This window comes from Struthio camelus, chromosome 4 (genome assembly GCF_040807025.1).
Source record: "Struthio camelus isolate bStrCam1 chromosome 4, bStrCam1.hap1, whole genome shotgun sequence".
Taxonomy (NCBI): Eukaryota; Metazoa; Chordata; class Aves; order Struthioniformes; family Struthionidae; genus Struthio; species Struthio camelus.
Genome location: NC_090945.1, coordinates 1,231,620 through 1,249,692, shown reverse-complemented (window position 1 = coordinate 1,249,692; position 18,073 = coordinate 1,231,620). Strand labels below are relative to the sequence as shown.

Genomic DNA, 18,073 nt, shown 5'->3' with positions numbered 1-18,073 from the left:
TCTTGTTGTTTGGCCCTGCCTCTGAGCATGTATTTGTCTTGCTCCTTGCCTGGTGGACCTGACCATTGGACTAACTTTGGACCATCGCTCTACTCAGACCTTGGGCCTCAGCTACACCTTCATCAAGGTACCCAGGTTCTGCTCTGGGTTAGAAAATCTCCACTTAGCCATCACCACTGGCCTTTTCTGGCTCTGACTCCCTGGCAAAGATCTTCACTGCAGAATTCCAGAAGCCAGATCGACTAAAATAGATCAAAAACAAGAGAGCGGAAAAATGAGGGACACTTGCAGTAGCTGGGAACTAGATGGAAGGCCCATATAATCCAAGGAGATGCATGGCCATCTTCCTTCTAAATGTCAATTCTGGCAAAGAGTTTAACTCTGAGTAAGTCAGTTCCACTAGCCAAAAACCTGAGCATTTTTCTGTGTCATCCTATACTTGTTAACACAATACGTGCCTTGAATGTTATGATTATCTGTTATTAAACTAAGAAAAACATTGCGTAAGTCTGTCAGCCTTTTAGAAATAGCTTGCACTCTTACACATGCCTTTCCCTTATGCACAGTTTGGCACCTTCTAACACATTGTTTTTGTCTGTGTTTATTTTAAACTGGGAAGCTTAAAGAAATGCCCAAACAGTCACAGGGGAAAGAGGAAACCAGTTATTTATAGTATGAAGCAGTTAAGCTTTCAGGATGGTTATACATATGTTTTGTATCAACTAGCGCCCTAATTCTGCAAGCACTTAAGGGCGTACTGTACTTGCTGCTTAAGGCAAGGGGTGCACTTGGCCTGGTTTCAAGCGTTTCATCACAGTCACCTTTTAAAGGGGACTTATGCTCAGAAGGGATGTGTGAGCTGAAAGCAGGGGCTCCGGTGTTGCTGGATGTGCCTCCGGACCATCCAGGACCTATCCGGGTGCCTGGCACAGCTGGAAAGGTCACACTTTGCCAGGCCAGCTGGGCCGTTGGAAGGGGAGAGCCCTGTCTGTGTGAGCGGGGTAGGAAAGATGATCCATGGCCCACAGTGGGACTGGTCACGTTGCCTAAAGGTGGCTATGTGGGGATATTGGCAGAAATGAGACTTAGATGCGCAGGTGCAGGGCTAAGTTGTGTTGCCAAAAAGCAAAACATTACAGGTAGCTTCTGAGCTTTGGAAAAAAAAAAAGATATTTGTCATAAGGAAAAACCTATACAGCTTTTATAGCAAATGCTTATTTCTCCCAGGTTAGTTAGGTTCTAACCACCGGGGGGGTTTTTTGTATTTTTTTTTTTCTTTTTCTATTTTGTCCTGAGAAGAGGGAGAGCAAAAGCTGCCATTGCTGAATTGCTGAGCGTGTATTCATTTATTCCTCCTCCCTGCACAAATTTGCCTTTTTTGGTACGAAATGTTTTGCTGGAGTGATTTTCAGCAGCTCTGCACATTCCTGCTCAAGGGAAGTTACTGTTTGAGCTGATCCTGTTAGTGCTACAAAGAGGTACTGACGCTGCCAGACACTTTGATGTGCTAAACTAAATCCCAGGGGGCACAGGTACCAAGAACAGCCCTGCAAAAACATGGCAAGCAGATAGTCATAATTGGCCAAATTTTTTTTGTTTTTGTTTGTATTTGTTTTAATAAATCAATATTTGATCAGCAACAAATATTTCCTCTGATCTCTCCCTTCCTTCTGAAGGCTGAAAACAAAGGTAGGATGGGATTTTTCAAAGCTCTGCCCTTGAGTCTCATTAGTCTCCCTAGACTCAATGGTAAAGCGCCCTGTAACACCAGTGGGAAGTAAGTTATACCAACAGTAAGCACTTTTAAAAATCCTTTTGGTTACAGGTATTAGGACAATATAGACTTGGGGCTAGACTCTCTTTTACCAGAGAGTCTCAGTTCTGCCTTGATTTCAGAGCGTGCGGAAAGTTGGTTTGATAAAATATTTTTGCGAAATGCCAAATCAGCGTAAGGAAGCTGGAAGTTTTTTCCAGCTGTTCCCGTTTAATTATGTGTTTGTGGCATGTTTTGTCCATGCTAAGACCTAGAGATGTTCATCTTTACATGAGCTAGCTGTAGCAAATTTCAGACTTGCTATGCCTACCAGATAGTGAGCTTGTGACTGGTCCCGGGATGGCCACATCTAGAAGACAGATTTGCCTGCACTGAGGCTTGAGAGAAGCACCCCAGAACACCACAGGTGCTTTTATTCTTGGCAGGTAGGCTTTAGACCTGGAGCTATAACTGTGACATTTTAAAAGGGAAAATTCAATAAATGGAACATATCTCTGCCCTATATACTGTGTCCTTGAAGAGAGTTTCCTTTCAGATCAGCAACTTTTCAGTTGCTTTCTGGTTGCAAAAACCACTATGCAGTCCCCTTCTGCGTCTTCAAGGAAATTTGTTCTACTTTCTACCACTTCAGGGTGTCCTGGACTCTCCCTGTCGCTGGGGTCTCGGCGTGCCAGCACCTCTTTGCCCTGCGGTAGCCATTGCTCACTGACCGTGCTCAGTTCTTTTCGGACAGTGAGGGAGAGCAGTAATCAGGCCAGAGCAAACATCCTTGCCTGCCTTTGCTTCCCCATACTGGCTTTTTGGAAGAAGACTGAGGGCATTATAATCAATCCTAACCAATGTTATCCATCACAGACCTACTCACGGTGAGCAACAGGTTTAGTTCCCTTTGCTGCTGTTTGTCAGTTATCCGAGACAGTGATTTTTTTTTTTTAAGGTATGTTCAAAACTAATGGATGTCATACATATTACGTGAAGGTATTTCAGGCTGACTTCTGCCTTATAACTAATATTTCAGATATTCAATATACAGCTTGTTGCTTTGTGCTTTGTAGTAGGTTGCATGGTGCCCCTTTTCTTCCCCTTCCAGATAGAGAAAATTTTTGAGTTGAGAGAAGGATTTAAATGAATCCCATGGAATCACACAATGCTTTTGCCACAAATATTCATGTTTATGTAAATGTTTACAGCATTTTTCTTTTTTCTTGTGTGCTGCTGAACAACTTATCTCTTGCATTAATAAACAGTGGATGCAAATGTTTTGGAAGCAAATTCAGAGAGATTTATTCCAGCAAATATTTGCGTGTTCTTTTTTTTATCTCTCCCTGTCGAGTCCTAACCACAGCTCTGCAGGATGAAGCAGGCGGTTTTAAAATAATTAAAAGTTTCTGCCTTTGCATGACTTCTTTTGACACCGTATCTGCCTGAGCATGGTAGGAACCAGCTCCAAGCCAATTAAAAGGAGATGGGTGCATCATATTGCTCCCTTCTCTCCTAGCGAACCTTTGATCAAGAGGGCACTGTATTGATGAATTTCATTTCTTCCTAATCTGCTTGTACTCTGCTTGATAGCTTGGAACTTTGCTCTCTTCTATTTCAGTGCAATGACCCTGCTCTTGAGAAAGCTTCAAGTTCGAGGCAAAGCAAAGATTTCAAGTTATTTACAAGATGCTGAACACACAGATCTCTTCTTGGCTGTCTGCGAGATGTTGCCTGAAGTTGAAAAGGGCTCTTCCCCCCTGCAGAAGAAGAAACAGTAAGGCATTATGACAGAGGTTTTAAGACAGTAAGAAAGAAAAGCAGGTCCCCTCCGCACTACACAGCTAAAGAGACTCAATGCTCATGCCCCTTCAGGTGTGTGTATTTGGAAAAGGCACAAACCATCTACATTCAGGGTTTGCGTTAGTGGAGAACTCACGTACTGTGTGTCTTTCAAGAGCTGGCCTTCAGGCAGGTGCTCATGTGCTGGTCAGGCAAATCAGAGGTCCCTTTACGAGCAATTTTATGCAGATGAAGACCAAAAGGACTTTTCTGTAGGACTGCTCTTTTGTCTCTTTCTGAGATGGTGGCTTAGGCTTTTCTGCACAGATCTCAAGCTGCCAATTTGCTGACCTTTATGTCTGTTCTGTAATGGCGTGTCTTGAGGAAAGTCTAGTGAAACAGGCCAAGGTTGTAGCATTGCTGGAGGAGCACTCTAGCCTGCTTGTTACTACACCAGCCAGGCAAAATCAATTTGCTTTTTGGCTTGTTGTCAGATAATGAATTTTGGTGGACAGACAGTGCTGGCCTCAGATAGGCGCTTCTTGGGCAAAAGGGCAGTGTTTCTTGTTTATTTCTGTCAGCATAGTATCCATTTGGGTGCTAGATGTTAATTAAGATACATAACTACAGAATAGGACCAAGGTCTCTTCTTGTGAACGGAAGATAATGCCAATGGGAAAGCAATTTAAATAACTTCCAGGAGAAAACCAGAGAAGCAAGAACTGCTCTTCTCATATACAGCTATCAGGGAAATCCTGACACCTGTATCTTTGTTTTGGAAAAATCCTTTGCTGTACCGGAGACTGTACATTCAGGATCGAAGTGACAGCTAGAAATAACATTCTGAAACTAGTACACCGTGAATTTCCATTCCCTAGGAATTTAATATTTATAAAGTGGTTTAGCTCTGAATTGCTGTGACAGTACCACAGCTTTAACGACTTGACTGTTCTGATAATAAACACCACTTGTTTTGCCCAAGAGCATCTTTGACTTGTACCTCTTCCAGTCTATTTTAATTCTTGTTTGATCATGACACTTTCCACACCTACAGAATGGGTCTTTGTGGCATGCAAAGGAAGTAAGCATGACCTCTATCAAATAAAAATGTGTGTTGCTACTGCAACAATGAGTAAGCGCAGATGAAATACAGACACTTGTATTTACACGACATCTGGAAGACAAATACTGACCAGATCTTTTTATCACCACTGCACCACTCCAAGTTAATTGGAAAGACAGAAGGACATCACAGAATCTCATCAAAGGGATTTAGAGATGTCAGTCTGAGTTTCTAAACTTACAGTGAATTTGGCATCTAATTTTTTTACCTAGTCTTTTGGAGTGTCAAGATAATAGAAAAGAAGTAATGGAATGGATAGGATAATTTAGGAAGAAATTGTGTTTGAAACCGTATTATCAAATAAATCACCCTCTATGGGAGAAAACAATAGAGTGGGACCTTGACTTTACTTTAGCTGGATAAAGATAAGTATTCAGACTGAGACAACTAAAGCTTAGGAAGATAATAGCTTATCTGTCAGGGCAATGTTGCCAATTAATGTTAATGGAAGCATAGAGATCTCCTCAATATTGCCAATGGGCATGCTGGGAATATTGTTAACACCAGTGTGCCCATCTGTTATTAAGGAATTGGAGGGGGAAAGGGAAATGAGAGAAAGGGAAAGAGAAGGAGGTTCAACCTCTCGCTGGAGAGGAAATGGTTTCCTGTTATTTAATTAAGCAGCATTTTTTTCAGGTCCAACAACAGAACGAGTGTGTCCGTCTTTACTTAGTATGTCCCTCCTCTGCAAGAGGGCAACTTTTTGAAACCCAGGATCAGAGGAGGTGTTACGCCAACCAGAGAGCATCAGTTATGTTCCTTACTAACCATTGCTTGAATGGTTTATGATGTTCCTTGAAACTCCATTTTTCTTTCAGATAGAGACAACCATCTTTTCATCACCTGGGAATCTTCATAGGAGGAAATAACCAAGAATGACATGGAGGTTGTAATTTGAGGAAAGCTTGCCGTTGTCTTCTTGGCTTATCTGTTTGAAACTAAAGGAAAAAGACCTTCCATGATATGTTTGTCTCTAGGTAAGGGATCGTTGTGCCCAGAGCTAGTTACTAAAACTGACGGAAAGAGGGGACTTTTTTTTTCCCCTGTGGAAATTTGAGTATTAGACTATTCTAGTGGAAAACAAAAATATTTTGGCTGAAATCCAGAAAGACTTTAATTCATAAATGCTTCTATTATTGCCTAATGGAAGTTGCAATCCTGGCCTAGATAGAGAAGTGAGGCACCTGACTTGATCCCGTTAGGTCACCCTTAAGAACTCCTTAGAGGGCAGCGGCATCATGGGAGTCCTGACCTCAGTGCCTCATTGGAATTAGTCTAGAGCCTTTTCTGCAGAAGAGAATGATAGCCTGCATCATCTGAAGCCTGGAGTGCCAAAAACCACACCAAAAGCATTGCAAAATACACAGATTTTGTGGTTTTATCAGAACACCAGCTTTTCCCACTGCTTAGTATCTCCACAAAAAAAAAAAGAAAAGAAAAGAAAATTTCAGGGGGAATTAGCTATTATTTTGAGAAATAAAATTCAGTTTATTTTATTAACCAATAGCCTGTTTCTAGTGATAGGCATAGACACTTTTGCATTTCGTATTAACTGATCAAGATAGGAATACCAAGGCAGAACTTATAGAATGTACCTTTTATCTGTACTGTAGCAGCTGCAATGGTATAGCAAGAGCCAGGGGAGGGTTTTAGTGTGCTGTGAATAGTCTTTTCATCTCAAGCCTGGGCTGATGGAGACCTTCTGCCTTGTATGACAATTTTCTCAAAAGGTGTCTCCTAAATAAGACTCAGGATTCATGTTTTCCTGAAGAATTTATGTGACTTGGGGTTTCAGTCCCCTCCCAAAATCAAGGTTAACAACCTGAAAGGATTCTACTGTAGAGTTTTTAAGCGCTCTAAATGGTCTGGTGAAAATAAGCAAGTAGAGGAATAACAGTATGCATTCTAGTTAAACAAAGGTAAACGCTTTGGCCCAGCAGACAGATAGAGTATTGGTGAGATATGCTTTCATTTCTAGTCAGAGTATCAGCGTTTGCTCCTGGCCTTTGGCATACAAAAGTAAATCAAGCCTGGTTAGAGGGCAGCTGGGATGTTCTTTCTCTCCACAAACACCGTATGGTCTTTCCTTCTGCTGTGCATGTGCCTCCAGGCAGACGGAGGCTCTGAATGCAAGCAGAGTATTGTGCGGAGAAGGCAGAGCATGTGTGCCTGTGGTGCTCCAGGGCCTCACCCTTCCACTACAAGAGCTAGTGAGCGGTAGATTCATGTAACCACCAGCAAAAGGCAAAGCCTGCCACAACATCACTCAGGAGATCTTCTTGGTGTATGTCCTTTTTTCTAAATCTTAAAAAGAAATGCATTTTGCAGGGTGCTGACCACAAGCATGGGGATATTGAGCTCTGGCTGAGTTTATGCCCACTCTCGCCACTAATATGAGCAGCGCTCATCAACACCATGGCTAATTGGCTTCCCGACCCATCTCTCAGCCCCCCTGGTAGGTAGGACTCCCCTCCATCCTCCTGCTGTTACCCTGTTCAGATTTTCATTTCTCAGCTCTGCTTTGTGAACAAGAACTGCATCATTCCATCATAACAACAGTTAATTAGGAAAGAAAACCCACCCCAATCAATTACAACAGATCAGATGACTCTTAAGACAAAAATGCAGCAGTGAATATTGTGGTAAAATATATGAGAAACACCTCTTGCCAGGGCAGTATTTATAGTGGCCAGCAGCCACTGTAAATTCCCCAGTATAACAGGAAACAAACAGCACATGTGAAATGATCTCATCTCTTCAGGGTGCTGATTTTATGAGCAGTTCTGTTCGTGCCTATCTTCAAATGTAGACAGATCCACTGAAGACCATTTACTTCAGTTCCTGAGAAAGCAGGAAGAAAATAGCCCTAGATAAAGGCAGACAAAAAAAATGGAGAAGGAAGCAGGAAATTGGCTGCAAAGAAGGGAACAATTAAGGGGGGAAAAAAAGATCCTTTTGCGTGTGGGTTCCCTCCTCCCCCGCCTTGTGAATTAAATGTATTGGTCTGTACTGGCACCATTTTTGCAAACAAGTTGTATCTTCAGTGTTCTTCCACCTGCTTGGGAATCGTCCGACAGGCCTAAGCAGTCCATCAGCCCTCAGCAGTGCAGATATGCCACCTACTTCACAGGCCTTGGAGGGTGAAAAGCTCCAACAGTAACCTACTTGCAAGTCTGCATGCCCCCAACTCCCCCTTCTCATCGCTGCCTTCCCAGCTGCCTCACTTCCAAAGGAAGAGCAGCCAAAGAAAGGTGCAGAGGAGGTGAGTACAGCTGCCCACAGGAGCCAGGTGAGTTTGTGCATGGGGGTACCAGGGAGAAGGGAACAGCAGCAAGTGAGTAACTGAGGCAGCTACGTTCCCTCTGCCTCCTAGAAAGGGACTGGAGTGGGGCTGGGATGGCTGTTAGGAGTGCAGAAACATTGGGGTTTATTTTATATGTGCAGATATAATAGCTAAACAAAAAAGTGCCGTGTTACCATTGGGAATTTCCCAAGCTTTTTACTGGTAGTATGTTCCTAACAGCGCTGAAAATATGACTGGACTGGAGCAGACGACAGCAAGCATAAATCAACTGAAGGCAACTAATTAACACCAGTGAAGGACTCGGTCCAGTATTTCAGCTGTTGTAAGGTGTTGCGGTTGTTCTGCTTGGGGTGGAGAGGTGAGGCTTGGTGATGAATTGATACTATTTTAAAAGTTTCTTTGCTTTTCTTAGGATATCTGCTGGGATGGGCTTGTGTCTGACTCCTCATACAGACTCCTGAAAGAGTAAATGTCTGCATGGCAAAGGGATATGTCTTAAGTGGAGGAGAAAATAACCTTTCCCTTAAGAGGAGGATTGAGAAAAAGACTTTTTAAACCCTGTTTCTTAAGGATACAAGGCTGGTAGGATGCTGTTGTTTCTAACTCCCTCGTGCCCTTTCCCAAGAACGTCTGACCTGCTTGGCCAAGGTCAGATGCATTTGACCAAGGTGGCAGAGGCTTTAGGATATCAGTTTCATGAGACTTGGGGCCCAAATAGAAGATGCCCTTATGCTTCCTTTGGAACACGTGCGCCTTATTAGTTACCAGAGAAAAGGCAAAAATTAATACTAAATTGAAAAGCAAAACTGTGTTGTCTCTTCTTCCCTGGACGTGAGCAGAGGAAAATGCTCTTTTTCTAGGGAAAAGATCAGAATACAAATCCAGGGTGCTGGAAAAACTGTGGGTCATTCCCCCAGGGCTTGGTCCCATGGCTGAGTGAGGGTGGGAAAGGATGAACAGCTCTACTTGAGCAGTAATGCCTGAGACAAAGCTCTCATTTATTTTTAATTTTAGTCATTACTTAAACTTTGTCATGGTTGCATATTTCAGAATACTTGAGCTCCCATTTAGGAAATGTGTTTATGGACACTAGGTTATTTTGCAGCCTTTTTGAGTGAGATATGGGGGTGCAGTGTCCAGAGGGTGAGATATGCTGGGGATTTCAAAGCATAGTTAGGCCGAACGCCAGTGATGTTCACAAGCTGAATCCCAAAACACACATAAATGATTGTGGAAGAACTTCAGGTTAATGAACACAAAATGCTTGTTTGTTTGTTTTCTAAAAACAAACAAAGAACACTGAGGAAAATTAACATGATTGAAAACAAGGAAAGGAACTTGAACACCTTGCTGTGATAAATGGATTTTGTCAGCATTAATGTATGTGCTAGTGACACTTCAGATATAAATGAGGACTTGAGAAGCTCTTAAATCTGAAGATGGAAGCTGATGAAACGTGATATTCTTCCTGTATTTAAATTAGGCTTGGCAACTAATAGGTGATCCTTTAAACCCTAGCTGATCCATCATTTTTGTGGTTTATTTATTCTTAATTTCTCCAGTTATTTTAAAGGAATTGATTGCTATTGTCCCATTAAGCAGCTTGACTGAATTATTTTTGGGTCAGCATCATTAGTTCTGGGTGCAGGTACAGATCAAGATCTGTACATGGAAAGAAGACCATATTTTGCAGATAACAAATAAATAGAACTACATCTTCCAGTGTAAACACTTCGAAGTAATTTGATAATAATTCTCTTTGCTAAAACAAACAAACAAACAAGCCAACTCATAGTAGTGTATTATATGCACATTGCCTCCATATGGTACCTTTATGGAGAACTGGTTACTGAAGATTTTCCAGGCCTGGTATATTAAGTTCAGTTCAGGTTTCACTGATTAAGAGACCCTTTGTTTTTCACAGTTATTTTCTTAGCGTTCATAACACTGTTCATGTCTGTGAGGAGAGACAGGGAGGGGGTAAATATGTGGTACAACTTAAATGACTGCACTGTTTGTCGGAACAGAATAAAAGCCTGAAGGTTTTCAGCACACAGTGAGTAGATCAATGCATATTAGGAGAGAAGGAGCCTCCCCGCTTATTCAGCCTCATCCCCGCAGGCTATAAGTTGTGATTCATCTACCATTCCCTGTGGTTAGGCTTACTTTTCCCCTCTTGCAATTAAGTCGGGGTACAGGAGTAACTCTTTGGGAGCCCGGTACGTTCACTGCTTTGTGGAGAAAAATGCGTGCAAGTTGAATGAAGGCTCGTTTGGGTAGCCCCCTTGGGCTGTAGCTGCTGTAGAGAGATCACCATCCACCCTGTTCACCATCTTCTCCCACGTGGACATTGCTGTTTCCTCTGATCTGCCTCAATCAAGAGAAGAGGCTTAGCAAAGAGCAGATATTCAGAATATGCCAGTTAACTACCGTTTTCCCTTTGGCTAAAGCAGGCCAAGGAGCACTGGCATGAGCAGTCCAGCTGGCACATCTGGAGGGGGGTAATCCACAGCAGGGAGCCACAGTGGCCACCCGGATGGGGAGCAGGAGGGTAGGCGAAGGACAGTAACCTTTTCAGATAGCAGAGCTGCTGCTGGGGAAGGATGTGTATACAAGTCCCGGTGCCATGGGCCATGCTTGCCTTTCCTTTGAGGTAAATAATAGCGCAAGCACAATGCAAGATGCCGTTTGATTTGGGCAAATATAAATCTGGCAGCCAAGAGGACAAAGGGGAAGCTTCCTTATCAGATTCTTACCTAGAAGCAGGATCTAAGGCACTGGCATATTGCCTTCAGGGAAGCATGCCTGCTGCCCAGGTAAATAAAATACAGGATCAACTCCAAGTGCAAAGCTGAAGCCATTGTTTTGATCTGAAGCACCTGCTATTAGGCCTTTTAGTTTGGATATGAAAATAGGGCTGTCCATTTTCAAGCGCAAGAAACGGCAAGCTCCTTGGCTTTGAATGTCCATCCCTTCTGAGAGGGAATTGCTCCCCGCACTTGCTAGCGCCCTGATTCCTGGCTATTGCTGTCTTCCAGGAGAACTGGTTGAAATGCTAGATGCTGAAAACAAGGGAGTGGATAGTTCGGCCACTTGGCACAGGCTATGGGTTTCTGGCCAATTTATGTTTCATGCTCCCAGGAGAAGTAGCAGCAGATATCCTTTGCCTGTATGATGGAGAGTTCCGATAGCAAAGATGCTCTTGAGATCAGATGCAGCTAACTGGATAGCTGAAGTTAACTGAGGTTTTTCACCCTAGGCTCCTTGTATGTAGCTCTCCCAATGCTGTAGAGGGAGCTTAAAGCTAGACTAGGTGAACTGGGCCTTTGGAGAGCCAAGATTTCACACTGACCACAGCAAAGAGCGCATGAGAACCTCAGATTCTCTGCTCTGTGGCCCATTTCTAATTACTCGAACCATCCACTCCTCCAGAAAGCTACTTACTAAAATAATTAGCTTAAACCTCCCCTGTTACAGACTGGTCCTAGAAGAGCTCTTTTATGTGCAGTTGCTTAGCGTTAACGAACACACTGCCTGTCCCCATTCTTTGCAATCATAATCTAATGACAAGGCCAGCATTTGCCATAAACTTGTTCAGATGAAATGAGGTTTTGCTCTGTCAGCTGCAAGGGGTAATGGAGAAATTGGCTTGTAAACAATGAACAATTATGTTGGGAATTAACTTCCATAGAAAGAACAGACTCTTTTGGGATATAACCAGACGGAAATTAATGCCAGGCAAATGTATAAGGTTTCTGATAACCAGATCCGAGTCAACGAGAATGCTTGGTTTCCCCTTTCCACTTAGCAGTTGAGCTAAAAGTTTATCCTTCTCTTTCAGCAAAATTTTAATGTGCCAAGTCCCTGCTCGGTAAAACCACATGGATTTTATGGCCTTTACAGTATTGCTGTTGCTCTTTTTCTTCCCCCCCCCCCTTTTTTCTTCATTTTTTAAGAGTGGACAAAAAAGGAAAATTGTGAAAAAGGGAGGCTAATTAGAGAAAATGGGCTTAATTTGGAAGCCACGGGTACCTCTTTTATAAGCTTTTGTTGAGCTTTTGCCCACAGTAAATTTATACAAGCTTTGGATAGACGGTAAATCTCTGTTTGCTATGGCCTGCTCTAAATGGGGAGCTTTCAGCACTATTTTGCTGACAGCTAAGGGTGCAGATGAGGTCATAAAATCAACAAGTTCTGGGAAATACTCGTTCAGCTGGGAGAAACGTTTCCTTGGATCCGTTGTTTTTCTAGATCTGTATAAAATAGTATTTACTGTTTTGCTAAGATGCTTGGTAGCTACATCACTGTGATTTTAAGAAGTCCCGTTAAGAGGTTTGATTCCTTAGCTCTCTGCTGCCTTCTCTCTTGCCAGGCAGGCATTTCAGACGTCTTTTAAAGACTGACATTTATTATCACAATGTCATCTCACAGGTCCTGGCCAGCCTACTTATGGAAGGTTTCACTGAATAGAATTGAATGTTGATTGAACTGAGCAGCCTGAATTGAATGAGGAGTGACCTGTATATACCCATCAATTGGATGGGAGTCACTTAGGTGAATTACTATTAAAAAGAATAAAACTCAAAGCAAAGCAATACAATCACATTTAGAAATTGTCGTTGTACTGGATGGAGGTATCTAATGAGACATCTAATGTGATGTTGTGGCTTGCACAGTGCTGAGACTGACCCAGAGCAAATCCTAACAGCCCCGGTATTCAAAAGGGTCGATTCACCTTGAAATGTGATGGCGGAATGGGTTCAGCTCTGGCATGGACTAACCAAAGAGAGGTACCCGTGGTGGGGCAAGTGGTGACGTCCCACTGCTGCTCACTGTCAGCATATGTTTCTGCCTGGACCTTCATCACTAAGGAAAAAGGCCTGCCAAAGCTCTCAGTTGATACCACTCACAGTCTAGCAACTCAGGCATTTAAATTTAGAGAGCTTCAGTTAGATCTCTAGTGTTAGCCTAATGACTAACGCGTTAATGGTTTTGCAAATCCACCCCCAAGGATCCACCTGCCTCCACCTGCCTAAATAGTGCTGTGAAAAATTTGATCTCCTATGCTATGTCTTGTGTTACGTGCCCAAGCGCTAAGACACAATTTGTGATGCTTAGTTTCTCTTCATCTCCATCCAATGACTGGAAAAGTAGAGTACATTACACCTGCTGGAGGAGGATGTTGCAAGTCTTGGTTTAAAATGGTATGAGGTCCCCGTGTGAGGGTTTCTGTTAAATTAGTTAAACCTCAGCAAACATGCTGGAGGTGCAAGGGAAGCAGTCTAGGCATAGGGTGGAAATGGACCAACCTGACTCTCTCCATCTTGTGCCACTGAAGAACTGGTAACTTGTTTCCAACTGAAAAAAAGAAGAAAAAGAAAAGAAAAAAATAAAGCATCTCATTGCTGAATATTGAAATCCAGCTTCATTACTGAGATGACAGTAACACTAGCTCCCAGAAGATACCACCTGAGGCTGAAGAAAAGCATGCCTGCTGAAGGTCAGCCCTCCAGCTGTATGAAGGAGTGACTTTTCTTTGTGAACAGCCAGAGTGGCTGTACTTCCCTGAGACAAGGGAGGTGGTAGTCTTCTCCATTAAGAAAACGTTTGTACCGTGGCACTTACTTTATTGAAATACTGTGCTCTTTCAAAAAAGCCTACTCCCAGGATAGGCTTGAGCCTGAAAAAAGCAGATGTGTCAGACTGCTAGATGAAACAGAGATAGTAAAGAGCTGTGCAGTAACTGATGGGCTGAGCCCAGGCTCTGGAGGCAGCTCAAGAGAAAGACTCAGGTTGAAAAGTCAAACTAATGAAGGCTTCTTGGAGATGCAGAAAAAAACTAAAGTCAATATTTTTCTTTCTTTTTTAAAGTGAAAAATTCAATTAAGATTCCCATACCTTTAACAAAAACCTGTTCTGGTGATTTTTTTTGTTTCTTCTCCTTCTTTAAGGAAAACCTCTTCATTTGAGCGAAGCATTATAACTGCTGTAATTTTGAAAAACATTTGTGGAAATGTTTGCAAAGTCTCTACAGACTGGAGGCAAAATTGATTTGGGGAAATGACAAATGGCCATTAATCCAGGAAACTGGCCCTTTAATGAAATGACTAAAAGGGCAGCACAGGAAAAATGATCAAAGGCAGATCCTTTCTTAGTAACTACAAATGTGAAGAAAAGATAAGAAGAGTGAACAAGTGTCTGATTGCCTTTTACAATGAGATTATTACTCTCTGTGATCATTAGATATGAATGAGGTCTTTTAATCACTAGCTAGGTCTGGTCATTGCCCAGCGGGCAAATTCTGACAGAGGTGTTAGTGTAATTTCTTTAATATTGAAAGAGGTATTCCCTCCATTGCCAAAGAACATACTATCTTTTTTGCCTTGTGATCTTGGCCAAGCAACCGGACAACAGCTCTTGGCCATTTCCTGTGGCTGCAGAGTGAATTCTGATACCCTTGTTGCTTTGAAATTCCTGAGAGAATTGCAATTTGCACTTTCCTTGCTGAGCAGGGCTATGTGCAGATCTCATCCTTTATCCCTTGCTTTCGTTATCTGTGCGTTTGCCACAAGGGGTATCTGAAAACTGGAATCCTGAGGCAATCCCAAGGGTCAGGCCCAGGACTGGTGTATATATAGTCCCAGCTTCTGGAGTCATAGCATTACACTGATATTTCTGCTTCACTCAGAGGAGGTATGATATGTTCCCAGCCCTCATGTCTGTGCTGGAAGCCTTAAAAAGCAGCGTGTGAATAAGGCAGTGATGTCTTCTCAAGTTTGCTGACAGCCTGAAACCATAGCTCTGAAAGTGGAAATTTCCCTTTGTGTTTTCAATAAAACAATAATGGGGATATATTTGAGGAGGAGGAGACCAAGCAGTTTCTTCTTATTACCACCTGAGAGGGAAATAGTAATCTGGACATGTGAGAGATGATACACGAGCCAGTAGAAGTAAAGCTGGACACCAGGAAGGCTATTAGCTGATGCCAAAGTGGCAGCTGGATTTCCAAGCCACCAGAAGTGTGGTCCTCAGTGAAATGCAGGTATATGGAGTTTATCTGTTTCTTGCTGGTTGAGCTGGAGCCCTAAACGAGTGAGCTGACTCAAGGTTTAATTTACCACCGTACACTGCTCTGTCTGGGGTTGGCCTCTGTTCCCCTCCCTGTCCTCAGTAACTAGTGGTGTTTCAGGGACTACTGGATTTCTGGGTGCTTTGGGACCTTGCCTCCGGCTCAGCTTTCCATTTTGCAGCTGCTCAGCTACTCCCTACAACTGGCTGCTCCAGCGTCTATTCACACCATCTTACTGCAGTGAATATTTCCTTATCTCAACATTTCTGAGGCACACAACGGAAGTGTCACGTGCAGCCCTCTCTTGGGCCTCTGATAGATGACAGACATGCTGATTCTTAGTCTGTTATCCAACTGCAGTTCAGTTTCATTCTCAAAGGCCTCATTACATCATTTGCACAGCCACACTAATTAGACGTGATTTTTCTCAGGGTTTCTGAGCATCAATTTCGCCCGCTCCATGCCACTGAAAAACCTCTTGGCATGCTACTTTCTCCTCTGCCTTGCTCGCGCTTAGCTTCAGCATTTCTTGCACTTCCCAGTCCTGACTGGGCACTGAGCTTGTTGAACGTACTTCTGTCCTGCAGTAGAAGCGAGTGAAAGATATAATGGACGTCGTCTCTGTATTACTGGCATTTGACATTTTGTGATAAGAGCTCCCTCTGTCAGCATCCAGGAGGCACTGAATAATATTCAGTACTGGGAAAAAAGAGCCATTCCCTCTGAAAACCTGCAAAATGATTCTAAAAGAATTGATAATGAGATCTAGTAATAAAAAAGCAGGCATCCATCCCCTACATACAGATAAGAGGCAGACCTCCATTGGCACAGCAGATGCCAAATTCACTCCATGCTCTGGCTTGAAGACTGTCCTTAAAGCGTCATCTCCCTTTTTTCTTAGGCAGTACTCCTCATGTGTTAATTCTTTTTTGAATTACCAGCCCAGAAAGTGAAAATGTTGTGAAACAAACATAACACATAAAGGCTCAATTGATTTAAGGTGCAGAAAACAGAAATTATGGGATTCTGGATACTGCTTGATTAAAAGGCTTCCTGGCGGCAGTGGTTTCCAATGAGGAATTTCAAATCTTAATTGAAAAATCAAATGCACTAGTGGAGAGAAGTGTTTTTCTATCATAAAAACTAGCAGCAGCTCCCTTGCTTTATAGGACATCTCACCTTTGCCCTGTAAGATAATTGTGCTATTTTTGCAAAGATGTGCAGGGATAGTTTCACTGCTGAGCACAAAGTGGTGACATAAAGGTTTGCTAAGTACTCGCAATGTAAAATAGCAGATACGGATCAACCCTGTTGATCGTGTACCATAAATCAATTATTTTTCCCTCCCATTACCTTGGGAAGGGACTTTGGGACCTCAGAGATCATAGTCATATGGCAGCATCTGGAACCAAGTTATCTAATATGGCCATATTGTTCCCCCTGAAGTCAAAATCATTCAATCTTAATTCGTCAGTAATAATTATTTCCTGCTGCTGATGTTTTAACACTTCATCTCTGAGCTAGGTACACTAAAGCAGACCTTGTAAATGCATTTAAGCATGACATATCTCTACAATATTAAAAGCTACAGTCAACCTGCATCAAAGCTGGCTTTCAGTATCTCTGGATGACTATTGCTGAAGCTGCTAAGGGGAAGCTGAGGATTTAAATGCATCAGATGATAGTCTGATAGACTATCAGACCCATCTCAGAGGTTTATGTTGTTCATTCACTAGTGGAGCAGCCCAATGTTAGGTGTAACAAGATGGCTCTTTTCTCAACTGACATCAGGAACTGAACGAGGCAGCGCTAACTCTGGGAGTTTTGGCAGATTAAGTTACACGATATCATTCTGACTGATGCAGCAAAGCCGCGTCCTTTGCCCAGTCCGCAGAAGGTGAAACTTCAGTGTAGACTGTGTAATGGGAGAGCAGAGAAGAAGGATTATACCATGGTCTCTGGACATTTTGCTCTTCAAAATGAGGAAGGCAACAGAACATCTATTTCTAATCTTGAGGTTTTTGTTGTAGCCATTTTTTGTGTGCATAATTCTCATGTGCATGGGACAGCATGAAGGAAAATAATGGGTACGAATGTGTCTTCTGCTCCCGGGACCCTGTTTTTATCCTCACAATTTTCCTGTGGTGAGCCCCTCTTAATTTTCTTCCACCTGGGTTCAGTTCTTACTCTATTTCACATTCTGCAATTTAGGCTTAGCTCAGGTCTCAACAGGTATTTAAGTTTTACTTCTTGAGACCGGATTTTAGTTATCTCCAGTTCTCACTGGCCACTATTATTTCTAGTTGCATTTATTGTTGCAACTAGATTTATTCATATTTTCTAGTAAACCTGGAAATAAAGGTTTCTTATTTCACTGTAAAGCCCCTAAGTGGTGCAGTTTCAATCTCTGTAAAGTACATAGAATGAGAAAATTTTTAATCTCTGGATGTAGTAGCCAACATGGTGTGAAATTCAACCCTGTAATGGGAGCAGCGTAATTCCATAATGTTCCCACTTCTTATATAGGTAAGCTTTTTAGCTACAGTTCTGTTTTAGTTCTGCCAAAATAACGTTGCTCTAATTTCTGTTAATGGCATGTCTGACTTTCCAACTCAAGTTTTGTTTTTGTTAATAAAAATACAGTTGCTAGGTTTTGAGTGGCAGGGTCTGGGAACCTTTGGAATAGCAGTTAAAATTTTGCATTCTTGTGGAAACCCTGCTAATGCCTACTTTTTGGAGGAAACTCATGCAACCAGAAGTTGCAGGAGTGAAATGAGTACATCACATGAAACAAGATGAGTGAAATGAAGTTAAGGAACTAAAAGTGTAAGGTAGAAGAAAAACCCTGACTCTGTGATGGTGGGTGTGTCTGAGGCTTCTCAGTGGAGCTGTGAGTGGGGGGCTGTGAACAGCACTTCTGCAGGTCTGCTTTGTTCCCGAAGGCTGTACCTCATCATTTTGTTATGCTGGGAAGATGCAGAGTCTCATCCCCAAACCAGCAGTGCTTTGTCTTGGAAGACAGAATGAATTTTTCCTATAATC

At 42.5% G+C, this 18,073-nt stretch overlaps 1 protein-coding gene across 1 annotated transcript in view; it reads left to right on the top strand.

Annotated features, from left to right (window-relative positions):
* Window positions 1-18,073, top strand: part of LOC138067052 (uncharacterized) — a 385,190-nt gene that overhangs the window by 58,729 nt on the left and 308,388 nt on the right. The window contains exons 2-5 of the mRNA XM_068940999.1: window positions 3,375-3,560; window positions 5,477-5,635; window positions 7,736-7,920; window positions 8,182-8,320. The gene's annotated coding sequence lies outside the window, so the exon portion shown is untranslated. The remainder of the gene's footprint in view (window positions 1-3,374; window positions 3,561-5,476; window positions 5,636-7,735; window positions 7,921-8,181; window positions 8,321-18,073) is intronic.